The 27,109-nt window shown below is 39.3% G+C and overlaps 1 long non-coding RNA gene across 1 annotated transcript; it reads left to right on the top strand.

Moving 5' to 3' along the window:
* On the top strand, positions 1-27,109 carry LOC139600934 (uncharacterized). Its single transcript, XR_011682726.1, has 2 exons — positions 1-370; positions 26,690-27,109. It is a non-coding gene; the product is annotated as an uncharacterized lncRNA (long non-coding RNA).

Genomic DNA, 27,109 nt, shown 5'->3' on the forward strand with positions numbered 1-27,109 from the left:
TCTGCCTTTGAACCCTTCAAGCCACCAAATTTGGGTGGCCAGACAGATTTTGTAGACAGCTGATTGAGCATACCTTCTAAAAGTAGATAAATAGCTGTTCAGTAAAACTTATTGTCCTCTCTCCTTTTCTTTTTCCTTTCCTTTCCCTTTCCCTTTCCCTTTCCCTTTCCCTTTCCCTTTCCCTTTCCTTTCCTTTCCCTTTCCTTTCCCTTTCCTTTCCCCCTTTTTTTTCCATAAAGGCTAAGGTTCTTTGAAGTCCAAATTGTGCCAGTTGTTTTGTACCTGCCCAGATCACACAGACACTTTGCTCCTTCTTCAAGCCACCTGTGGATATTGCTGAAAAATGAAGACTGACTCTCAATACTTCCAGGTAAGATTGCATAGTATATATTTGAACTGTGATGCAATATCTCAAGCAGCCAAAAACTTATTGTCAGTCCATGTGATCCTTAGCTTTGCTTAGCAGAAGGTAAACATGGAGGGAGAAATGGGCTGGTGATGAGAGCAGTGGGTGGGGATCCAGTGGATCTTTAATGGATCCCTCACTCTGCTGCAGACTACCTGTGGGACCCTGCTCAAGATGATTAATCTTTCATCATTTCTGTGTAATTAGATATTCAAGTTCTCACAGGAGAATTCTCAGGAATTAGCTCTCCCTGTAGGTGCATGTACTGCATCTCACATGACTGTCCCTTCAGGTGAAATAAAATCCAGGCAATGAGTGGTTTTGCTAATTGCTGATAGTTTTAGTCAATAATTGTAACTGGAAATGAAGCATAGCAGTTTGGAAAGAACTGAGCATTTAAAGGAAAAAAAAAAAACAAACAGAGAAAATAATTTAGAAAGTTATTTAAGTGATTTTATTCTTGAAAAATCTTGTCGCTTTAAGCCTACTCTACATCTGTTCCTTGGTGTGCCACAGATTTGCCACATGAAATGTGGTTATGATCTCTTCCTCTTCCTGTCCTCTAGCCTTCCATCATTAAAATAGGATTATTGATACCTAGAGGGGAACTAAGAGTGCTCTTGTAGATCCTGGGAGAGGAAAGGAAGCCAATTCCTGACCTGCTCAAGAAGTAGAGGCTAAAGAATCAGAGGATAGCTTCACTTGTGCGAAACTTTGTGCAATTCTATAAATGTTCTAAATTCTGAGCATTTGCCCTAAATGTCTGGGCATTTTTTAGAATTACCCTGTTTTTAAAGGGTTTTATGTGAGCTGGCTATAATGTGAACAATTCTTAGTCCGTAAGATCTGAAACATTATTTTCCCTTAGAGATTATTTTTTTCCTGAGTGGGTTCCTAGTACAATGGATTCTTCTTTTAGACTGGCAACTCTGGCACTCTTGTCACCCTTGTGAGACCTCACTTGCTCCTTTTAGCAGCAATAACCTCAGTATTTGCAGCAGAATATCTAGGGAGAACATCTTGTTCCATGCTCTGAAGCACAAATTCTTGCCAAACAAGTTCCAAGGCAGACCAGGTATTTCAGTATCTTTGCACTTCCAATTTAACAATTGTTTAAATTGTTTTGAAATTGTATCTTTGGGTCAGTCTGCGTCATGCCCCTGTGTAAGGCAGAGGGCTTTAGAAGGTGTCCATCTACCTGGCATATGCCAACTAACACAAGTTATCCCAACTAACACTTTGAGAATCTGAGCAATTAAAATTATATCATCACAAAAAAAATCAAAACTATGGAATCTTTGAAGAACCCAGTATTCTTTCAGGTGAACCACTTATGAGGCCGATGGCTAAATGTGTCCTTGGCTTGTATGACTTTCCTAATGAGATTTTTGTGGGTGCTCTTTTTTTATCACCTTAAGCTCTCTCAGGAGTTCCCTGTTCAAGCTTTAAGAAACCTGTGTAATTGAAATATTATCAAGAGGGGAGGAAGGTGCCCAATAGCTACTTCAATGGCGTCAAGAAGCACAAGGTTCTATCAAAAAGTCAATTTCAGTCTCAGGAGAGAGACAGAAGTACTTTTTACCAAATTCAACAGAAATTTCTATCAAGATTGATATGGAATTGGAAAGCAGGACTGGAACAGACTTTGGTTGATCATGTAGTTCATAACCCTCCTCCAGGCAGATGCAGCCAGTCCTGAATCACTCATGGGAAATGTTTGTGTAATCCCTTCCTACAATCCTCCAGTAATGAGATTCCATGGCTTCCAAAACAACCTGCTCCAGGCCTCACCATCCCTACTATTGAAAACATTTTTCTAGCATCTAACCTAAACTTCCATTGCATTATTTTAGTCCATAACTTTGAATCTGTCCCCAGCAGGCACGAAGGAAAATTTCTCCCTTTTCACAGACATCTATATTGCAAAATATCACAGCTACCACAAATTTCTCATTAATGGAAGAGGTCCTGCCTGAGTTGCCACAATTTGCTGCATTCAGCAATGTCATGTGTTTACAGAGCAGTGGTGTTTAAGCAGGCTGGATTGCTTAAGCCCCCAAAAAGAGAAGTGAAAGGCTTTGGCTTCACCCAGCACAGAAACTCCTCTAAAGACAGCAGATTGTGTATCTGTATCCTCAGCCTCCAGCTCAGAAAAAAACCCCACTTTTCTTGGCCAAAATTTTCCTAAAACTGCTCAACCTGGGCTTCACTGGATTAGTGTCATAGAAAATTTAAATTAACTAAGGGTTTAAGCTTGACAGTGTCATAATCAAAATGTAGAATCTTGTAAGACAATGTTAACAAAGCTTCCATTACTTCTGCTTGATTTATGTTGCTCTTTGACAATGTGTATCCAGGCAAATGAAGGGATACTAGTGTCTGCAGTTCAGTAATTCCTTTCACCTTCTGCTTTTTCTTTAAATATTCTTGAAATGTTCATATCAGATAAACAAAAAACCAGCAAAATGCACTTTTGTTTTAGTACTTTGGCCTTGAATCTCTGATAGCATGACTATGAGTCACACAAATGTAGAATACGTGCTTTTGTGAATAATGAGTCAGTAAAATATTTTCTGTTGGTGTTACAAACATCTTAGGGAGCTTTACTGAATGTAATTTGACCTTTAAATTCTTTTTAACATAAATTAGATTCTGCTATTGTTCTATAACATTTAGGATATAACAGTTTTATTACATAAACTATGAAAGCTATAATCTTTATGCTTCTCTATAGCTTTGGAGGTAAAACAAAAAGGCTCACTTGGAACAAAGGTTCCTAAGCTGTAGGTTTTGTTTTCTCTTGGCTTTGCATCTTTTATCACTTTCCTCTCATTCTTGATGATTCTTGCTTGCACAACCACAAAGCTTTTAGCATCCACAGCAAATACCTTTGAATGGAACACTTAAAATGTACTAATAAAAAGGAAATTACTTGATTTATATATATGTACAATCACCCAAGGATGAATTTACACACAGTGTTTAGGAAATTTATTTAAAGTGATGCAGGACTATTTTCACTTAAGACAGGAGTTTTCTAACTACGGTCTCAATCACTGCCTACAGACTTATTTTCTCAGTGTGGAAGTCAGCATCTACCTACACCTCTGAGCTCCAGGAGTCAGTGAAGGTTGCAGGTGGGTGAACACAGGTCCTATTTCTCCCATTCTGAGTATGCACGCAGGTATAATAGAATAACACCTCTAGATTTTTCAAATACAACCATATTTTGTTATGTAGGAAGCTCTTGGTTAAGGCTGAGTGAAAATAGCTATACTAATATCCTACCCATGTGCAGACTGGGTTATTTACTTCTTCTTTAAAGTCTTTTCCTTCCTTTCTTCTAGGTTCCATTCAGGCTGTTACAGATGAGCATAACCACATCCTTTTCAACCAATCAATCCTTTTTCACTTTCTTTCTTCTCTTTTTAATGGATGCACGACAACACTTATCCTGAGTACAAATACAAATGTAAGCTGCAGAATATCTGCCATTATAAGAACACTTACAGGAAAGTAAACTTATTTGCTGTTAAACCACAAAGTATTGGGAACTTTATCATCATATATCTTTTAGTGATTAAATTAACCCACTTCTAAATCCTAATTCTCCATGTAAAATAAAGTGCATTATCAGATAATTCTTGTCTGGTGAAACCGTTGTGGGTTTGACAATGTCTGATGTGCAGTAAACACAGAAACACATAATGTACCTGCTTTCTAATGTGTGGGTTTTTGGAGTTTTGTTTTCCTCAATATGGTATGTTTTAAGAGATTTTTAAGGAGTTTTAGCTGAGGAGGAGGAGAGGCCTAGAGAAGCTAACTTTAGCCTCAGGATGGATTTTATCCTAGAGGAGAGGCCAGAGAAGCTAACTTTAGCCTCAGGATGGATTTTATCCTAGAGGAGAGGCCAGAGAAGCTAACTTTAGCCTCAGGATGGATTTTGGTGGTGCACCCCCCTGCCCTGCCCAGGCTGCATTATGATCTGAGATCCATTTCATGTAGGGCAGATCACTGCCCTGTATGAGCTCAGGTTGGCAAGAGATTCCTTTTACCACCAGCAACCTTCCAAGATCTGGTGGGAAATATGTGCTTACTCACTGTTTGCTGCTTTTTTCTGGGTTTTTGGGGTAATGTGTGCATAATACCACTCAACATGCAGAGATCTAGAAATCAGTTTAAAATGTTTTGTTGAGTGATTCTGCTTTCCAGAACTAAGGCTGTAGTGTCATGAGCACTTTAATTCACTGTAACTCAGCCATGCTGCTCTACCAGCCCCAATTGCCTTGTCCTGTTCCTGCCCCAACCCTACAGGGAGCTGGCCCAGGTTAACATTAAGCTGGCAAACAAATGGTGAGTTTATAACAGGGATTATTCCTCTGATCTTCCTCATGCAGCTAGCTCAGTGTTTGTGCTGGGACATGGAGGGAGCTGCAGGATGGCAGGAGAGAGAATCTGGATGGCAGTGTCTGCCTCCATGGGTTTACACTGCATGTGCTTCTGTGATGCTCAAAAAGAATTTTAAGGGGATAGTTCCTCAGCTGGACTGGAGTGCTGCTTCCTTTCCCAAAACAGGCTGATTTTTCTGCAGTCCTGAGTGCTGCATAGGCTCATGGCTCCTGCAGGTGTCAGGACCTTTTCCACAGACCTATGGCAATGACAGAAAGGCATCACTTAATCACTCAATTTAGAAAAAAAATCCCAAATTAACTTTTGCTTAAGAAAACAGGGTTTGCACTCTACTTATCAAATAAAAGTAGGGCTTGTAAAAAGCATTCTTAGCATAAGAACATAAAAATACATTATACAATTCAGCACCTTATTTTTATAATTTCCATAAAGTCTGTGGTATAAAAATGTTTGCCTACTAAATAAATTTACATCAGGCTTCATTGCACAGTCTGTTCTCCCGATGTTTCCCAGGGACAGCTGCTTGAAGTTTTTGATTTAAATAATTAAATGCTTGATTTATAGTGCGTGCTTCCGGAGCCTTAGCACTTTTCCAACTCATACTGCAGTGTATTCTTATCCTAATCACTTTACTGTTAAATATATTTGGATGGCAGGGGATTAAAGTTAACCAGCCTGTTCATTTTCTTACAAAGGAGCAGGATTATTTATCTGACAGTTGCTAAGGCACAGAGCATAACTCAGAACAGCCTTGTTAGCAAGTTGGAGGCAGACTTAGCTGCTTCATTGTTGTTTGAATATCATCAGCTGTTGTAGCCTTGCTTCTGAAATGTATTCCCCTTGGATAAAATCCATATCTACGCTGGAAATAGTTGATTATTTGGCTGTTGCAATACATTTAACTTCTTTTTATCTTTCATGAAACAAGACAGAAAGAGCTTGATGTGTCCAAGCTAGGAAAATATGTTGCAGAGGGTTGAAGGACATGCTTTATCTAAGAATATTCAATAACTTCTAACTCCTGCTCTGAGTTACTGCTCACCTTTGACTTTTGTTTAAAACTGTAGAGAAATTTGTGTCTTCTTTTATTGTTTCAAAGAAAGATTTCCAAAGCTTTGATATCAAAATCCATACTGGACTCACTGGCCTATTAGAAGGACCTTTACATCATATATAAAATTGTAATAAACTTTATATATGGGAAAGTTAGAAGCAAGTGAAGACAGTATTTTTAATGTTATTTCTATCATGATAGAATGAATCCAGACCTATTAGAGTTAGCCCCCACTGCAGCTGAGAGCAACTGATGTTTCCTTGAGTAACTTAGATGAAGAAAAGGTTTTCTGACTACTGACTTTGAGTTGTCAAAGCAATAAACCACCCTTTGCCAGATTTTTTTGTTAGAGTTTTGTATTTCCAACAACCTTCTTATAAGCAGGAGAACAGTGGGCATAACCACATATAAAAATCACACATAAAACCTCCCTTCTCAGTCCAAGTGTATTTGTGATATTTTGTACTCAGTTCTGTGAATATTTCAACACTGCAGCATTGCAGTGACAAGCAGGCAAAAGGGAATACTGGTGCAAAGTCTATTTAAAATTGGAATGCTTAGAAATATGCCGAAAGCAAGTATCAAATTGTTCACAGATGGAAGCTGGTGGTGTTCTTGCAAGTCTCTTCTCATTGTTTTCCATTTTCAGAAAACAGGATTTAATACAGTGGTGCAACTTTAAAGAGAACATACGAAGAGCAGGATAAATCATGCTGACTCTCCCCCCCCAGCAAATATCACTTCTTTAGCCAGCTGAAAGGCTCCAATATTCTGTTTATGTTTGACATCGATCATTTATTTTGATTTACAAAGAACAAGGGAATTATGGGTGCTGACAAGAAAACTGTGGGAATTGTGCTGGAGTGATTTTGGATGTTATGAGTCAGGGTTACTGCCCCATCACTTTGCCAGATGTTGCCGGCCCCTTTGGCTAAGCAGCAGCAGCAAACTCTGTGCTTCAGCTGAACTGCTGTGCCTCACAGCCTGGTGTGTCAACCTCCCTTTGATTTCCTTCTTTTGCACTGATTTATATGATTCAGTTGCACCCCATTTACAGGATCAATAGGATTCAGTTTCATCCAAAAGGGGTCCAGGTCATCCAGACTGCTCCACTGTCTACCAAAGCACAGAAAATGGGAACTATTGGGTAATTTGCTTTGAGGGCACCTATAACCCTGACTACAACTGTGATGGAGACACACTCCCAGCAGGTAACAATAAATAATATGCAGCAACATTGGATGAAGACAAATGGATGAAATACATGAGCTACCAGAAATAACAAAACTGGATATTTTTCCTTACATGACAGAAGGAATAAACATTTTTTTTTAATTCTCCTTTTAGGCCTTTTCTGCAAGATACTACTTTCAGTTTCCAGTGGTTGTTATCATAGAATCACACAACAGCCCAGGTTGGAAGGGACTTTGAAGGACAGTCTGGTCCAAGCTGTTGTGAGAAAGGGAGCCCAGAGGAGGTTATGTAGCAGCCTGCACACCTATAACTTGAAAAATTCAAAGGGTGAGCACTTCACCACATCCCTGGGGAAGCTGAATGCTGCTTGTCACCTGAATGCTGTTTGTCACCTGTAGTTTTCAGATTGATTTGGGGAGCAAGCATCCAACACTGCAATACATATGGGAAACCAGAAATGCTGAAAAATGGCAGTGATTAGCAAACACAAAGATGAGCATGGAGAGAAACCAAGTCTTGATGCTATGGCCAGGCCGTACTGCTGTACTCATAAAACTAACAAACAAATCAGCTTCTAGCTGGATGTGTTTAGAGTTTCCAACTGGAAGTCTCTTTATTTCCCTACAATCATTATTGAATTTCTATTTATTAATATACTATGGAGAAGAAGTGGGACACAGCTGAATGATACCATCTGGCTTTCCTTAGAAGTATGTCACTATGAAAGGGAGATGGCCTTTGCTATGAGTTAGCAAGAAATCTGGGACTGCTTCTTTTTTTATTCAATGGAAATTTATAGCAATATTTTATATTTTACTTTTGCCTGCTTGTCACAGCATGAGAGACCTTATGTACTGGCTAAGATACTTCACAGATTCCAGCTTCAGAGAGCAAGGTTTGGCCTCCTTGACTGAAGGCTGGAAATCTCTCTCTGCTCTCAAAAATGTCCTGGGTTTTATAGTATACTTAGATAATGCTGTGTTTACTACATGCTTTCTTTTTCTGCTGGGACTCCCAGGTAACTCTACTGGGAGGTTTGAATTATTTTTAGAATGCCAAGTGGAACATTTTGAAATTTCCCTTTTGAGTCATTTCTTGTGGCTCAAAAATTCACACCAAATTTTTCAGCCATTCCCTCTTCTGAAGCCATGGTAACCAAGTTACTTTTTTTCTTTCCCACTTACTCTTTTTCTTCTTTAAAATAAAGACAAAATCCCCAAACCAACCCAAAAAAATCTCCAGATCTTTTGTGATATAATTTCCTATTAACTTCAGAAAGATCTTTTCTGCTGCAAAGATCAGATTCAGTAATCTATGGCTTCCTGACTCTACCTCACTTCCTTTCCTACAATACTTCCAGGAATGCACAGACATCTGGTTTGGCATCAAATCTGGATTTCACATTGATCTGAAGATTCCATAATCTTAAAATATATCTACTTATCAAACTTTTTATTGAATTGTTTGCAGAAAGAGAGAACCTAATTTCCATTCCAGGCAGCCATACAAATTAGGTAGCCATTTAACAGGTGATCAATCAAATAATTTCCCCTGACATTAAATTTGAAATGTCCAGAGGTCTTCTGCTGATTGCCTGGAGAATGTGACAACCCTTGTCGGCATTTTTAATTAATTTTACAGTGGGTACCAAGAACAATGGCACTTCTTTTTCTTCTCATGCTTCAGATTCACAGCTGGGAAAATCAGCTCTGACTGAGAAATATCTGTTGGCTGAAGCCAGCTATTGGAGCTCTAACTGCATATGGTGAGTTTGGTCTGCAGGATGGAGCTCTCTGATTGTGTCTTTCAAAGGGGTCAGGACTAGGACAAAGTGGTTTCATCGCCTTTTCTTACAGGCTACCTGCCAGGAGGTGAATTTAATTCCTACAAATCATAATAGTAACAGCAACAACAACAACAAGAAAATCTTTGCATTATGTCAATGTCATATGCTACTGCTGCTCCTAAAATATCTCAGAACAGCTGCTTTTCAACTGTTTGCTCTACTCCTCTTTAGTCAGCATCACCCCTTCTGCCTTTCCTGACAGAACTTGAGAGTTTACCAAACTTTTGCAAGCTGGCTGCATTTGGGGTTTCTGCTCTGGAAATACCCAGTTGCTCATCACTCCTAAGATATCTTCATGTCTTTTTTATGGTACAGTCACTTGGAGCCAGGGTTCCCATGTAATAGGGGAGTTCCAGAGAGAAATGCCTCTGAGGGTGTATTTTAGCCAGAACTGTAGATCCACACCTGTGCATTTACTCGTGAGTGTGAGTCTCAGACACAGTTCACAAGCTAAACTTAGAAACTCACATATTCAAGGACTTTGAAAAAGCCAGGTTCCCCTTTTCCTTAAAAGAAAATCACTTCTGGTTTGCATAGAGGGATTTACTGGATGAAGGGCTTCACTTCTGCTTCCTCCAGCTTCTTTCAGAGTGAAGTTGCTGCTGATCATCACTTTCAGCAGTGTTCTCTAATTGCAGTGTAGTAAACTGGGAATAGAGGAAACAACCCTGGTGTTATTGCTGCCATCTCCAGGGTCAGCTGAGGGAAGGGCTGCAGCTCAGAAGGTTTTCTTAAAGGCTGTGCCCATCATGGTAAGTTTGCCACCTCTTTGCTCTGCTACAAGGAAATCCTGCACTCTTTTGTCTTGCCAGAACCACAATTTTCTCAGTGTTTCAGGCAAAACCGGTTGCTAAAGTTGATTCTGGCAAAATGATGAAATCCATAAAGCTGTCAGCTCTCCCTGTGACAGAGGTGGGACCGTGTGGCAGCCCTGCTGGCACGGTGCCCTCCTGCCTCTGCCCCTTCCCCTGGCAGGCTCTCTGCACATCTCCAGCTCCCCTGAGTGAGTGCCTGCCTGGAAATGTGCTCATTCCAGCATCTGGGCTGTGCAGCACTGACTCGTCCTGCTGGCATCTCCCTTCTGCACCAAAGTGTTGCAACGAGATGGCAAAATAACCCCACATCTCTTTAGAAGATATATTGTCCCAGCCTCTCCCTTTGCAAACTGATGACACAAAGTTAAAGAATTTTACCTCTTTTGGGTCATTCTGAAGACTTTTCTAGGTGCCTGTTTTGGGGATGTTTTTATTTTAGGAAGGAACTAGATATACACAGAACCACATCTGAACAGAAAGTTAGCAGATCATAACATAAATATCTCTCCCTCCCTCCTACCAAGCCATTTGCTTTCCTAACTGAAACCGGTGGTTTGTGATTCTTCACATTATTCTTTTAATGTCATGACCTGTGTGTCAAAGTGAGAGGTTGCTTGTGGATTTTTCTTGTCTTTGAAAGCAATACTTTCTCCAGAGACAAAGAAGCTCTTTTACAACACTCTTAGCAATTGCCATGAGGTGGGAGCTACAAATTGGGCAAGCCTGGGCAGTTGCATGCTGACTTTTTTCATTCCTCATGTCCCACAAGTATTTCTCTTTCAACAAGGCTTCTGTGTAACTGAAAAGGAACTTTTTTGTTTCCTTGATTTAGTTATATTATGTTTTAAAATTTCTCCTTTGGCTCCATTTCCCCCTGGAAGCTGCCCTGGCCATAAAAATTATCAAATAATCCTTTTAATTTTTAAAATTGCAAATTTATATTGTTCCTCTACCCTTATCAACAAAAAAGGCACAGATCTATTGTATTTCATTTGCATTTTCAAAGCCTTTGCAAGCTGTTTTCCACAATAGACCAGTCACAGCTTTGCACCTCAGAAATGAAAAGTGGGCAGATCTGGCCCTTGAAAAGAAGCCTTTTCCAGCTTTTTGTAAACATTAATGACCTATTCATAAAGAAAAGGGCAAAAGTTTTGCACAAAGAGATATTAAAACATTGAGATACTTATAAAGTCTGTTGAAGAAATAAATGATGGCTTTGAGCAGACACTCAGGGAAAGACAAAAGAGGCTACAAATATGCCAGATAAAATCTTTTGATGAGATTAGGAAGTTTCCATCAACATTTCTGGTGATTTTCATACATGCATATTATGAGAAAGGAGACTAGCTGAACCACATCAAACAGCAAAATTGTCCATGTACCTAAATATTCTACCTCCAACACTGCCAGTAGTGGTCATTTTTGGAAGAGTGTCCAAACAGAGCAGGAATGCAGTGATACCTCCCTGGCACAGGGTCCCACTTCCAGTGGCTGGCAACAGCAGGACTGCCTGGGCCACCAGCATCTTTCCAATTCTTCCAGGCATATGTCCAGCTGTGTTTTGACCTTGTATACACACAGTCTCTCTCCTGTGGCAAGAGGTTTCACAGTTTAACAGCTGTCTGTGAAAAAAAAATCCAAACAAACAACCTAATACCTGCTCATTTGTTTGTTTTGAATGTATGACCTATTATAAGCAGCTAATGACCTCCTTCTCAATCTTCTATTGGGAAGAACAGTGATATGTAATTCCTTATTTCCTATTCACCTTTTCCATTCTACTTATAATTGATTTTTCAGTCTTCACTTTTTAGTAAGTTTTCCAAGACTGAGGATTCCTTAAGTCTACAGCCGCTTATTCTATCAAAAATGTTTGGTGTCTTTGATCCTTCTTTTTAGAACAATATCATCTAGGTCTGAAAAGACCCTAAAGATCATAAAATCCAATAGTTTTTGCTGCTCTCTCTATCATTCTGATTCTTCCATATGGTTGCATAGAAGAAATGGGCTTATATCCTTTCACCTTAAAAATAAACTGGCTACTACCAGTGGAAACCTGATGAAGAGAAATCTCTGACAGTTGCTGCTATTTTAGGCCAACATTCAGAAAAGTGCTGTGTGCTGTTGCCTTCTGTGGAGGACAGATGTTAATCATGTTACTTAATGTAATACTGGAAGGTTCTTGGCTCAGATCCAGACAAGCATTCAGGTTTCCAGCTCCTGTTTGGGCTTCTAACACCTGATTTAATGGAAAGCTGAATTCTTGGTTAGATGTGGTTACCATACAAACCTCAACAGAACTAAACCTTCAGTGTGTGCTGATGGGGTGTGAGCTTGTCAGATCAGGGCATCAGCTTTTCAGAGGTATTATGAAAGAGAGGGCCTTGGTAAACTGAGACTATCAGGGACTATGGGAAACACTTTTATCCTGGATGGTACACATGGATGTCCATTCAGCATGGCTTTGCTCCTTCTGTAGTAAATTGTTTAAATTGTCACTCTCCTGGGCACAGAGACATTACCAGAAGCATGGATTCTGTGGGGGTGTTGGGCAATCTGTACAAATACTCCATTGTGTTATCCAACATGGTACTCTGAAGTATAGAAAAATGGAATACATGAGATTTATGTCTCTATGCAAACAAAAAGAAAAAAAGGCTGGATTCATTATTACATCTTCTTGGAAGAAGCCAGGCTTAGTGACTACATTTTCTTGTAAGAGGAAAGGAGCAGCAGAGGACAGCTATCATTCCCAGCAGCTGACTTCTGGTTAGCATTCAGTGCTCCACAAACAAACCCCTGTGGTTACTATGTATTTTAAGTCACCTGACAGGTACAGTGCCTTGTGCAACCAAGGCATGATTTTTGTCTGATTCAACATTTCTCTTTAGTGGGAATTCTTGTGTGGGCAAAGTCTGTGTGATCCGTCCCTCTGGCAACTCACTCTCTAAAATAATCATTGCACATAAAGGTCTTGTGTTCATTTCTGCTACAAAAAGAAAAGAAATGAAACAGAAACAACAAATGCACCACTTCTTTTTCTCTAGGTTCCAGCTTTCCATTTGGAACCCCGCCTTGCTCCATTCATCTGCTTCTGCCCGTACATACTGGATGAGTGTCTCTTTACACAGTGTGTAATTCAAATTTATGAATGCAGTACGTGTAAATTGGACATTGCTGGATTTCCAGATATGATGATTCAGCCCTGGAGAATTTGCTTTCTCTTTTTGTTAATTTGAAATGCCATGCCCTATAAGTAGTCTGCTTAAACACTGCTGCTAGAAACCATGAAGCAAAGCCAACAGGCACTCACAGTTCAAAGTGGTATTGTCAGCATGGGTAATTTCATTATCACCTTCCCTTCCTTTAATTAGCTGTGTTTCTAGAGCTTCAATAGAATAACTAAATGACTAGGGGACCATAACTAGACCTAAGTTAGAGATGGAATCCAGTACCCAGAGGCATACAGGTTACATCTGCTATTGTGCTGTCCAGAAAAATGGCTCAAGTGTTTTATTACCTGAGGTAAGGTTGTATGTGCAAGGTCAGAAGAGTTATCAAGACTGATTATTCACTGATGAGAGAAATCTCAAATTCACAGTGAATATGCCCTTCCTGTGAATGACTCTAGGCAGAGAATTTCTTCATAAACCATGAAAGCCAAAGATTGAAAACTAACTTCACATTTTGCCAAATGGCTTGCTGCTCTCTGGGAGAGGTAGGGAAGGACTGAAGAGAGAAATTTAGGGCAGAATGAAAAAAGAAAAATCCCTGATGTGGCATGTTTCATGTATTGCAACACAGCTTGATGCAACCAATTGTTGGAAGTGCAAAGAGCTCCATGACCTCAGGTCTAAAGCATACAGCTCTGCTGCAGAGAGGAATGGCAGGCTTTCTGACCTGACCACATTATAATAAATGCTCTAGTAAACAAAGAGGTGCTCTGGCTTTCTTAAAAAACTGCAGGCAAAAAAGGTAAGCTGTGAAGTGATGCCAACATGTTGTAAGAATCATGTAAAGAGAGCATGTGGATGGAGGCCATCGTAACATTTATAACCACAAAGTCACGCTTGCAGAAACAGCTGAGGTGGAAAGAGTTTACAAGGCAGATTTGCCTAAGGCAGTGAGTAATCCTCCTGTCCCCTGTGAGGGGCCTGAGCTAGCCCAGCCTCAGCAGCTGGTGGCAGCCAGCTGGAAACGAGTGGCATCCGCCACGTGTCCTCAGAGCTGCCCTTGGATGGTGCAGCCCCCACCAGCAGCACCTGGCACTCAGTGGAGCCCCCACATATGCCCAGCACATGGAGCTGTGCACACCCCAGAGGGTGACGCTGGTTTGTGGTGCAGCCACAGCCAAAGACCTGATGCTGCAGGCAGCCTGGACTTGAATGCTGCTCAAAAGATGACGACAAACTGCTAGATGTATGTGCACTTTTCCCTACCTCAACTTGAATTCCTAATCAAAGTGTAAATTAGTTTCCTGTAGATTTCTCAATTGGTTTCTATTAAAATATAAGAAAGCCATTATAAATGATAACTCTCCAGCAATTTTGTCCTCTCCACAAAGTTATATCATCTACAACTTGATTAAGTGTGATAGTACTGAGCTCATTTTCCATGTTGACCTGACTGACTCCATTTCTCATGTTAATCTAGAATTGAATCATGAGGTCCTAAATACACTAGAATTTAACTTTGCTCTTTAATAAAGCATTCTTCTTTGATAAAGCATTGGCATATATTTGTATACTATATTTGTATACTGTATGCACTGAGTACATCAAACATTTTAGAAAATTAGCGGTTGGAATGGAACTTGTAGAACAGTCTTCTTGCTCTTAATATTTTAGGTAATATGTTTAGGTAATTTTATATAAATCCTGCTATTCATAGCTATCCTAACACCTTAAGAAATCCTGATATCTGAGGTTTGGGTAACATGTGGCATAAATCAATATTTCTGTACTTTTTTCTCTTTTAGCTTACTTCCTTTCTGGGTGTTTTTTTGTTTGGTTGGTTGGTTTTTTGTTTGTTTGGGGTTTTTTTTGGTTTTTTGTTCATTTGTTAGTGGATTTTGCTGGCGGTTTTTTGTATTTTGGGTTTTTTAATTTTCTTTCTTTTTTTTTTTGTATTTTCAACATAGTCTCTTTGAAGGTGACAGACTAGTCAAGAAATTTTATTTCCCACCTAAAACAAGCAATGATAATAAAGATTTGACATTTAGGATAGGCATTAGATTTCAGAAAATGTGTAGACACTGTTATCATGCACAGATTTTTATCCTCACTACAAAGAGAAACCATAATATGCATAAATATATTTCTTTCTATATATGTTTACAAGTGTAAAAGCTGTGCTTTGCATACAAAGAGCAGGTACAGTGACATTCTTTCAGGAGAGCAGCACTGGGTGCCAGTTAAAGATATGGAAACCTGCCATGGGCTCTGCAGCCCGGGGCTTGGCTTCTGTTTTCCCATTGTTTGCTCTGCTCATGCCAAGGCTTATTTCAAGGAAGGCGACAGTAAAGCTCCCACTGACTGTAAGGAAGGTGAGGTTTGGCCCTTGGTGAGCAATAAAAGCTCTGGGAAGGCTGGGGGTGGGAGCTCACGGGGGCTCCTGTGGGGCTGGCATGTGCTGCCAGGGCTCGCTCAAAGCCACCCCTGCCAGCTCCCAGATTTACAGGCTCTGTGGAAAAGCCCCCACATCACACTGCATGGGACACTCAGTCTCAGATGAACTTTGAATCACTCTGGCTCATGGATTCAAAAAGAGCAGCCTTGCTGCCATTGCATAAAACAAATAAATTGCTAGTTTCTTTTGCCTTTTTTTTTGGTACATTATTTACCTGACTATTGGGAAAGCTTCAAAAATGTTCTTTTGTTGGTGGAGTCGTCTGCAGAAGAAAAAATGAGCCCTCCTTTCTGAATAGTGCTCCAGGATTAGGCATCTCTGTCCCTTTCAGACTGTGGGAGCACTGAAGGAAAGATCTCCCATGTCCTCAGTTTGGTGTTCCCCTCTGTGAGGCTGACACAGCCCTTCTGGAACCTTTTCCACTGACTCACCATGCCTGGAACAGAGGACAGATGGAGAGCTGAAGCACAGTAGTCCAGGTATAGACAGGTCTGCCTGTCTCTGGAATTACAGCTCGGTCAGAAATTGGGATGGGGTCTGAGAGAAAGAAGAAGAGTCTCGTTTCTGTCCCCTCATCTCTCCCCTGCACAGAGATTTTGTTCCCCTGAATCAGTGTCTGCCATTGCCATGAAACTGAAAGTTCCCCCATTTGTTTTCCAGCTGGTTCTTTAATGCTCCTAATATTTCACTAGCAGGGAATGTTAATGTTTCAGTCCTGTACCTAATAAGTTCTGGAATACACAGGGGAGATATACATGGTTTTACTAAAATTAATTTGTAATGTTTGAAATTCAGTTTAAGTCATCAGGAGAAATAAATGTCATGGCACAGACAAATGATATACAAATATCACCATAGTATGATACTTTCCACTGGTGTTGAAATCTCCTAGCTTGCAAGGTGAAGAGCAGATAAATCAAACACTTGATTTAAACCTACTGTAAGGACAATACTGTAGAAAGTGCTTGATGAACAATGTTTGATGAACAATGCTTGATGAACAAATTCCATGACAGCTTTCACTGCTTTCCACTCTTGCTTTCGTTGTTTTCTTCTGAAGGAAAACATGAATGAAACACTTTTAACATGAGAAAAGAGGGCCTCTGCCTCTCCAGCTTGTTTGAAAATAACAGCTTATATTATAAATATTTAGTAAATGTTTAAATGAGGGAGGCAACACTATATAACAATATGGTTGTTTACCCAATAAGTGTGGAGTAGCTGGTATGAGGGTAGAATAACTATTTTTTTGCTAGTTGAGTGATTAATCTCGCTCCCCTCAATGTAACTTGTCTGCCACTTTGATTGATACATAACAACAAATTATTTAGGTTTTGAGATTTTTCTTTTGATTCTTCATGGATCTGGCATTTAAACCTCAGCATGCATGTCCTATTGGTGTGAAAATCTTTGAGACAGATGTCATTGACAGATGCAGCTTATAGTGATAACTTCTGTTTCTAGTCAGGACAGAAGATCTGGTAATGTTGATACTCTTTTGGATATAAGTCTCTATAGGTCTTAGAGCTCCTGACAGAAAACTGCAAAAAGGCACTGATTGGGAGGCTGCAACAACTAAACACCAAAAGAGTGAGTGAGACTCAGAAAGATTTTTATGTATGCTGGCAAAGCTATCCCTGAAAAAATCCATTGCTTCCATTATTGTGGATCTTGCAAGCTTGGCATCAGAACTGCAGTTTACTTGGTGTTGTGTAAAATCTTGGCTACTACACTCAGGCAGAAGAAGTCAGTCTAGATTCAAGACATTTGGAAATATGACAGCATAAAGGAAAATATCTTCCAATTTTATTGAGGGTCAAGTCTTTTCAGCAATTTAAGAATATGGAAAGAAAACAAATTTCCTGATGACAGTCATCAGATGTATTTTAAATTTTTCACCTTTCAACATTTCTCCAAACACTACAAGAAAGACCCTGAAAATAAATGCTTTCTGTTTTATGGAGCTCTTGATAATCTCCTTCTGCTGCTTAATGAAGTAAGTTGCTTTCAGTTCTGCACATCCTGAGGGAGGGTGTGTTTTATAGGTTATTCAGGTATTTCCTTTTACTCTAAATGGTGGCCCTGACCTGACCAGTACTTCTATGCTGATTTGAGCCCATAGAAAGAACTCCTGGTTGAAGACTAGTTTTGGGTGTGGAACAGATTTCCCCAGGAAATTGAATAGAGCATACTGAATTATTTATCCCTGTCTTCAGTCAAGCACATGAAAAAGGTTAAAGGCATCAGGTGCTTTGGATCAGTAATATTTTCAGGAAACTTGCTCTGCAGTATTGAGAGAGAGCTGGTAGAAGTTCCCCTCCTTCATGGGCATAATTGTACTGCACATTTCTGAGACATGGCTGCTGCCTTTGGGCTTGGAGCTGGCGCTCCTCAGGAAGCCTTGCTGGCTGTCATGGGTTCCTGCTGCCGTGGGTTTGAACACACACCATCACAACCCTATCATCATCTCAAACTCAGCTTTTTGAATTAAATGTTGAATCAACATTCCCTTCTGCATTTGTGGCTAAAAACATCAGACAGCTGTAGCTGCTTGAACATTCAAACATTTCAAGTGTTACAAAAACTGTAACTGTTTTTGAAAAGCTCCTCATTCAAGAACATCAGAACTGACTACAGAGTATCAGAATCTAACTAACTCCAACTCTGATGACCCATTTGGGAAACATATTTGGGAAAAACTTTAGGTTTATAGATAATGTATAAGTATTAGATACTATTGCAACATTTATCATTATTATCATTAAAAACTTAAATAATATTAAAAATTGACAAATACCCAGTTTTAGATGTCCAACATGTGATATTTTAAAGGATTTGGCTTTAGGGAAGTTGCTTAGTGCTTCAAAAGCTTGGCCCCAGTTTCCTCCCAACCCTAAATTTCAGGCATATCAACAATATATGGTAACCATTGCAGCAGCTTCAGAGAGAAAGCCTTGCATAAAAGGAATTCGTGACTCTGAATCATAGTAAATAATTTGTGACGTTGAAAGATGAATCCATATCCTTCATCAGTTATAATCACGTTCTTCATTATTGAGCTTGCTCCAGTGCCAAGAAAGGATGTGTTTCACTCCAGACAAAGGGAAAGGCAGTGATTTGCTCAGAAAATGTACAGCATACACAGAGAAAGACAAATGTGAGGTGGAGCAAAAAGACAGCACACGAAGTGTGGACAAGTACAGACTCATGACATAACAGCTGTCGACTTTGTTTTGAAAAAAAATGTAAATTCCCCTTCTCTGTCCTTATGTTTTATTCATTCTCATGTCTTCCAAGAAATTCCCTGCTATCATGCTATTGCTTTCACACCTTTCCTCCCAATACACAGATTGTACCCTCTACCCAAGTTCAAAAGAGATGAACAGAATAAAGAAATGAGGACTAAATGCATGCTTTGTTTTTTTCTTGGAGAAATGCCAGTGCAGTTCATCATCAGGAATGATTTAAGACCCTGATTCAACAAAGTTTTAAAACCTATTGCCTGATACTATGACTGTCTTTTAAAGCTCTAACTCATTTGAGATGGACTTAGAGGTTACCTGGAAGGATACTGGTTGAGGTCTGAAATTCCAGTTTCAGAATTAATTTTTTGTGATTTCTTTTGTTATTTATGTAACACTCACTGTATTTCCTGATGCTTCTCTTCAGTATATCCGTTAGGTTGGCATTATGAAGCAAACAGAAAGAAGTGTGGAGTTAGCTTTAATGCCACCTAAGATTTTAATGAGTACTTTAGAATATTTTTCAATAAATAATTCATGAATTAACATTTGAATTTCAGCTCATGAGCAGCCATGATGGAGAAGTAAAAATGCATAATTCCCCAAGTGTAGGAATCATAAAAGCTTTTTTGTTGTGAATTAATATCAGTCCTATGGGAACACTCACAGAGTTGTTTATACTCTCTGAAGTCAGAGTTTATGGATGATGTACATTCAAAGGCTTTGAATCAAATTAGCAATGTTATCTACTTATTTATTTTGTGATGTTAATGAGTCATTCTGAGCAAGCAGTATTTCAATAATTTATACATTCAAGTTTCATTTTACAAGATTCACTGCAACAATAAATAATGATATTGATCATTCCAGACACTGGCAATTCAGATATCAAAAGAATGGAAGAATGGTTTTGCAAACTTGAAAGTGTATGGTCGTTTCTTCTGGCTGCTCTTATACTCTTCAGATGGATAAGTTTTATTCCTGATCTGTGGTTTGCTTTGGCTCATATATTCCCTTTTTTATCAACTACAGCTCTCCACAACTTTTTAAATCCTTCTCTGAGGAATTTAGTTTACCGTGCTTATGAACTTCTCATTTGCTTCCCCTCCTTCAAGTATGTAACAGCTTCCAATCTTCAAAGTCCAGCTAGTAACTGTTGCTGTTCTCATGGACATGTCCAAGATTTACTCTGCAGTAAAACATTTAACTTCCCTTATCTGCTGTCTGAATCACCTTCTTTCCTTCATTTACCATAGGGTGGTGGTCATCTGTCTTTCTACAATTCTTCTGGCCTCACTTCTTCCTTTCCACTGTACCAGTGTGTCAACTTAGTTAATTCTGGATGCCTATTTCCCTTTACTCCCCTCATCTCATCCCCTACACTCACTGAATAATCCAGTTCTCCACTCTTCACTTACCTCCTTTGATGTCCTTTCCAATCTGCAGTTCCATGATGCTCCAATTCTTGCTCTTGCCCTTGTCTTTCCAGAACAGTGTTCCTTTATGGCTCTGAAGCTGGCCCCATCTCAGCAGTGTTTCTTTCCCTTGCCTGTCTGTACTCACTCCTTCCCTCCCTATCCTCTGGACTTTCTTCTGGTTGCTTCCCACCCATCCATACCATCATCCCTCCTCTCTCTGATTCATCTATGGAACCCCTACACAGCTATGACTACTTCTCTGATCTTGACAGATTTGCATTTATTTTTTGATTCATCTGTATTTTTCACTGGTATTTGTCCCCTGGATTTAAATGCTTGGACAGTAAAACTCACAGACATTAGGTTGTGTGTCGCTCTCCTTCAGCTGGTTTATTCCCCTAATGAATAAGGGAAAGCTGACCAAAGGAAAATGTAATTCATCTCCATGTCCTTGACTTCAACTTTTCCTTATTCTTTAATTTCTTTTTCTTAGCATTACATCTGGGATCTGGTAGCAATATTGATCTGTCTCAGCTATGTCTTTTATGTTTCTCATGGAGCCCTCTTTTCTCACTTCTTGCTGTTCAGGTATCCCATCAGTTGTTTCAAATTAGACTGTCTTTTTTTACTACTGTTGCCACTCATGAATACATTACTTACCTTCAACACTTCCTTCCTTTCAGTTTCCTCCTTGATTATCTCCAAGATGTCTTAGTTTTCTCCCAGGGCTAAGGATGTGTGACCTTTGGATAAATACTGTCTGAATATATCATTATTTTGAGGATTAAAATGCTCATGTTCCCTCTGTCTTTCTTCACTGAGTCTTCAGTTCTATCTTCTTTCTTTATCACCATTATTTAGAAACACCTTTTCCTGTTGCCCTGCTGTCAGGCCTTTACATCTGTTTTACCACTTCTTTTCTTTGGCCTCAGTTAGGCTTTTCCATCCAGTCTACCTCACCTGAGAAAAGTTTCTGTGGGTTTCCTGTTTTCTCTTTCAGTTTCCTCCTTTAAAAAAAAAAAAAAAAAAAAAGCCTGTCATGGCATCTTTGTCTTCTTTCTTTCTGCCTTTGTACAATTTGCTCACAATTTCTTTCAGCTTTGATGTTGCTCAAAACATTATGGCCAAAGCAAATAATCTTAGGACCACTCAGATTATAAAGTGTAGTCTGTACATATGCAGTGCTACATACACTGAAGACTTAATTTTGAAGAGAAGGTGGCATGGAAACAAATATTTGTCACATCTATGAATATGAAGAATAATAGTGCATTACTTCTGAAACAGGAATTACTGAAAGTGTGATATGGCCACTGAGTTGCACAGGACCCAAATTCCTGGAGATTGTGCAAGGCCACAGAGTTCAGTTGGACAAAACAGAACAAATCACTCCCAGTGAATATGTCCCAACCACCTTAGTCCTGCTGAGCTGTGTGGCCTTGGGGAAGCCAGATGGTTCTGTTATACAAACATCACCTGGAGTTGAACATGACCATGACTCAAATAATGGCATTTCTGGTAAGCAGGATTGTAGGATTAAGCAGAGAACAGGATGTTCATAATATAAGAGCAATGTAAAACACAAACCAAGACAATTTATAATCTGAGTTTTTCCTACATTTTTATTGCAATAAATCCAACGATACAGCTGTTTTAATTACACCTCTTGGTCAAATTGCAATAGAAGAAACATTTGATCTTTTTTTCTATAACCATAACTTGAATTTATTTTCATCCACACATGTGCGGAGGCACAATCAAACCACATGAAAGCCTCCACAGTAATTTAGCATTCCATCAATTTTTTCCTTCTCTAGTACTTCCCATATTCTCTCAACAAGGTCTCTAGCCTCAAGAGAAGTCTTAAGGTTTCTTTTGGTTCCATGCTAGTACAATCTCATAAGTAATAATTTCTAAACATTTTCTTCATTGTGTTGGTTTGGTTTTTTGGGGTTTTTTGTGGGTTTTTGTTTTGTTTTGGTTTTTTGTTTGTTTGGTGGTTTTTGTGGTTTTTTTTTTCAAAAAAAGGAACTTAAAAAGGATAATTATTTTGACTTCAGTCATAATATTAGTTCTGTTTTCTCCACTGTCCCAGATTTTCAATGACCTGCAAGGGTCATATCAGACCTTCATTTCTGAATCTGCAAAATGAGGAAATGAGTGATGTCTCATTTAGAAGGGGTAGTAAATCCAAAATCAGTGAGACACAGGGATTCCTTGGTGATAGGACTGGGCAAGTATCTCAAATTACAGTATATTAGGAGGTCATAAAGAAGCTTCAAGTCAGTGTACTTAGATTTCAGTATCAAGAATTTCTCTTTCCCAAGAAGTTTTTATTACATATATATATATAATTGCTTCGTGTAAATGAAGGATCTTTTATATATAGCCTACTGTAAGTACTGTGCTCAGTATTCTAATTGTATTATTTGCTTTATTTTCATTGTTAGCAAAGACTGTGGAAATAAAAGGAAATAGTACCTCTTCAACAATTTGTTGCAGTTGTATCTTTATATATTTTAAGGTCTTTGCTGAGACTCTGTAAAGGTGTAATATTTCTAACTATTAATAAGAAATGAAAGGCAAAGTCCATTCTTCCTGTTTGTATTCAAGAATTACACAGGAATAATACACATGTGTAATTTGGGATATGCTTTCAGGGTCAACATCCAGCAGCATTGCTAAAGGCAATGTCTGGATTTTCTTTCACAAAGGCACAAGAGAAAGAAATGAAATGAAACATCCATTATCTGGTCTACACCTGGAGGGTCACTGCTCTGCAGAGCTGGGAGAGCATCATCTTTTCACAGCAAATATGAATAGGGTGAATATTGAGATTTGGTCTGGTTTAGTTTTTTTCTCACAGGAATGCAGCTTAGGAAAAGAAATATAATTGTCTAAAGCCCAAGGACAACATAAAACCTTTTCTGGACTGAAAACACTTAATTACTTACCGTCTATCAGACAAGCTGCCGTTCTGCACTCAGCATCATGCTTCATTGTCTGGCAGCACAGCTGGCTGGAGGCTGAAATGAAAATCATTTTCCTTTGCTCAATTTCCTTGTAAACAGCAAAAGAATGGTGTTGATATGCCAGACTTCACTGGGAAAGTGCATTGTGAACATGTAAGATCTGTCTCCAGTTGGTCTTAAAAAGAGGAATGTGATTTGACTCCTACAGAGATAAATCAGGACACCTTCAACTTAGGCTTCATTTAGTGTTTGCTGTGATAGACTTCCATTGTTCTGTGCCGCACCAACCATGAATAACTAAGGACACAAAGGCAAGAGAAAGAAAAAATGGTCTTCTGTTGTGAAACCACTTAGCAGAGCTAAGTGAGCTATTGTAAATAGGCAATTTGTGAAGCATTCAGTCCAACAAAGCAATCTTGACCTATTTCCACTTCAATTGATATTAATGTCAATTTTACAGAATCTCTAAATGCATGTATGCCTCTGTAGTGTACAAGAATATTAAAACTTAGAACTCACTATGGAGTTTTTTATTTTATTGGGAAGCATGTTGGTGAATTTAGTTTTCACCAATTTGCAACTGAGGAGTCAGGTTAATTCTATTAGTATTTATTGCAAATATATTTCATAGTATTATTTCTGGTAGATTGTTTAACTCTTAGTACTCAGCTGTGACCTTGGTGACCTATCATATTTCATTTTCATTAGTATTAAGTTGAACAAACAGTATAAAAGAAAGTAAATGTGTACCTTTTGGGAGCACAATTCACTCTCCTTTAGTAAGTATTATGTTTTACTAGTGTTTATTGCACTGTTTAAAGTTTTAGAGCACAGATTTTCTTCCTTTGAAGTCAAATGTGAAGCTCCTTTTGCTTTCAGAGTAAGCTGCATTGGACCAATAAATCAGTGTATTTTCTCCATGTAGCCTTGAATTTATTAAGATTGTTTACTTAATCAAAAAAAGAGTCATCTATTAACTGGTATAAGTCTGTTCAGCAGCTGATTTAGCACAGGTTGGTAGCAGAGAACACATCTGCAAAGGTTCCTGACTAGCTTTCCTGGATTAAAGCACAGTGTTCCCTGAGTTTCTTCAGGTAGCTACTCAATCTGCTGCACTGCAGTCCTGCCGATTAAAGGCTTATATATGTTCTATAGGATGTGCTTTACAGTGCTGTGCTCAAACTTCCAATCCCTCAGGGGCACTTGTGTGGAAGAGCTAACAAATTTTCACAAAAGGCAAATATTTCCAGAGAAATTGGTGACTTACAGACTCTATTTAATACACAAGCAACTGCCTTCATAAATATTCATAAATATTCCAGAAATGCCAAGAACAATTCAAGAAGGAAAGGGAATGTCTAGAGAAATACTTTTAATAATGGTACAGCTGAAATGTACTGCAAGTTCTCTCTATATCAAGCAGCCCAGTGTTTGCATGGATCTTTTACTGGGTCAGAGAGCTGTAAATAAAATGTCACATCTTAGCATTTAATAAAAACCACGGCATGGCCACTTTATCACTGCAGCCTTGATGTAGCAGGAACTCATAAGTACTCCTGAAACAAAACTTTGAAGTAGTTATGGGAAATGGATTTAGGAAAAAAATCCTGTCCATAAGTTTTGCAAGATCAGGTCTTAATCAGAATGACTGGACTGTCAGGATGCAGTTTCCTGCATGTATGTTAGATCAGGACTGTGATTTCACTGTAAAGCACTTGAGTTCCTGTGTGCAGAGTCTGTTTTGCCTTATACCTGTGGACATTACTTACTTTCAAAAACAGAAAGTCTGCAGAGCTGTGAGGGATAACTGAGTTGTTATCTGCGTGTTTAAAAGCTATTTGATTATCTGTGGTAGATCGGCACAAAAGCTGAAATAAAACATTTTCAGAACAAGAACCCAAATGTAAGTCAGTGTAAGAGCACAATCATTTTAAAGCAAATGCATGTTCTAAAGAAGCTCTCTCATCTGTAGCCATTTTCAGTGGCATGAGACTGAAACAGAAACATCTGCTTGAATTTACCAGCTATAAAGCTGCTATTGAGAAGAGTAAGTGAATAGTGAATAATAACAAAACTATTGATGTTTAGGGAACGGAATTAAAAGCTTATGTGAATTTTACCTAAAGAGAGGATTAACTCCTTTCATTGAAGCATTTTCAAATCTAGTTTAAAATTTAATCATCCTTTATATATTAAGAACTTGTCTTTGCTGCAAAAATAACCAACTTATTGCCCTTGATTTGAATTCCATCTACAAACTAAGCCCTTCCATTCAATGTGGTAATATACTTGCACACAAGTTAACTGGCCCATCGGGACGTGTAGGCTACAGCTCAAGCAGGGATGCTGCTAATCCATTCACAATTTATGGTGTCTCTTCACAGCCACGGCTTCTTTTGCTCCAACCAAACTAACTCAAGAAGCATCAAACTCAAAAACAACACTCTAGGATTACTAGGGGTAGAGATGGACAGAGGAGATGAGGCTTCCTGGGATGATGCTTGCTCTGGTCAGCGGAGCTGCTATCACTGAGGTGTGTCCCATCTCCTCCTCATGTCATAGCTTGGTCAATAAATCCACTTAATTCTTCCCATCTGCTCTCCAGGCTCTCTGGTGTATTGGCTGGGGTTCATTCAGCCACCCACATGCAAGTATCAGGCATTTGAGATGCCAGAAAAAGCCACAGGGTCACAGACACAACGCAGAGACCGGCAGATGTAACCCAGGGCCTGCAACCCTCACGCTCTTCAGGGCTGCAGCCAGAGGTGAGGTGGGTACACTTGGGACTTCTCAAATGGCATCTGGTGCTTGTGCCTAAACAACTGAATGAAGCCCTCCATGTCTGTGATGACAGTGGGAGTGTAGATGCTTTGATTTAGATATCCAGATGTTCTGATCCCTGGCTGACTCCTACCCTGACAGAGGTATTGCTTCCAACTGCCTCAGCAACATCTGCTGGAGCTCATGTGTCAAACCTCTCAGATGTCTCAACAGATGATTGGAAGTTGTAAACACAGACTATGGTAAGAATTACAGGAATAATATTATTCTATTTTTTCTTAATATTAGAGAATTTTTATTATTTCAAGTATTTAATAAGTATGAAATTCCAAGGATTGCTGAGGTTGTTCAGACAGGTCACATGAATAATGCAAGCAGTGGAGTAGCTGCTGCTGCCTCAGCTTATTGCTATGGGATGGTGACCACTGCTGTGATCAGGTCTGAAGGCTCACAAGCCTTTGTAAGATATGTCAAGTTTTCTTCTACATGCAGTATTTCCCACATTATCCACAAACACAATTAGTTTTCCCTGTTGCCTTCCACTTCCACACAACTTCACAGCTTCCTTGCAGGGGCAAGGTGTCTTCTGCAGCGTTGGTGGCCAAACCCTGCTGTGGTGGTTTCAGACGTTATTGTCTCCAGTCTGGGATGTCTGCTGGGTGCATATTCCTGTACCTGCAGAGGAGAATCTGTGCTTGGACCTCACTCCTTCAGGTCACACTTTGGTATGTCAAGTCAGCTTTAACACGGTTCCAAAATTGCTTTTGCTTTGAAGTAGCTTTGCAATGTCAGACACTTGTGTACACAGACCCCAGGAGGCTGGGACATAACCCACATCTGGGTACTGCTTCAGCTGCCAGGAAAGGAAACACATTAAAGTTTCACGGGGAATCACGAAGGTTTGCATGATGTTTCTCTTCCAGCACAATGCACAGGTGTCTGAAAACCTCAAGACTGTGAATGGCCTCTTAAGAGGTGCAGCACATTTTCCCTGGAAAGGCCCCAGAACAACAGTCGTGGAAGTCCCCGAGGACAAGAGCCAGCAACACCTGCGCAGTGACAGCAGACACAACCTTGCAGACAGCCCAGCAGACACGAGTTTAACGATTCGCTGACAATTTGCAAATGTAGGATGAATTCACAGCAAGTCTGCTTCCAGGCTTTTGTAGTTCAAATGAAAGATTTCACACATTTCTAGGAACTGCCCCCCGATGGAAAAAGGGTGAGGTATTTGGAAGCCAAAATAAAGAACGTGATAAACTTCAATTAAAATAAAATGACAGGAAAGATAAAACCAGATTTTTTTTTTTTTTTTTTTTTTTGCCTTGAGAGGAATTTGGAAA

Source organism: Agelaius tricolor, unplaced genomic scaffold, assembly GCF_023055355.1.
Source record: "Agelaius tricolor isolate 1412-34295 unplaced genomic scaffold, bAgeTri1.0.p SCAF_2, whole genome shotgun sequence".
Taxonomy (NCBI): domain Eukaryota; kingdom Metazoa; phylum Chordata; class Aves; order Passeriformes; family Icteridae; genus Agelaius; species Agelaius tricolor.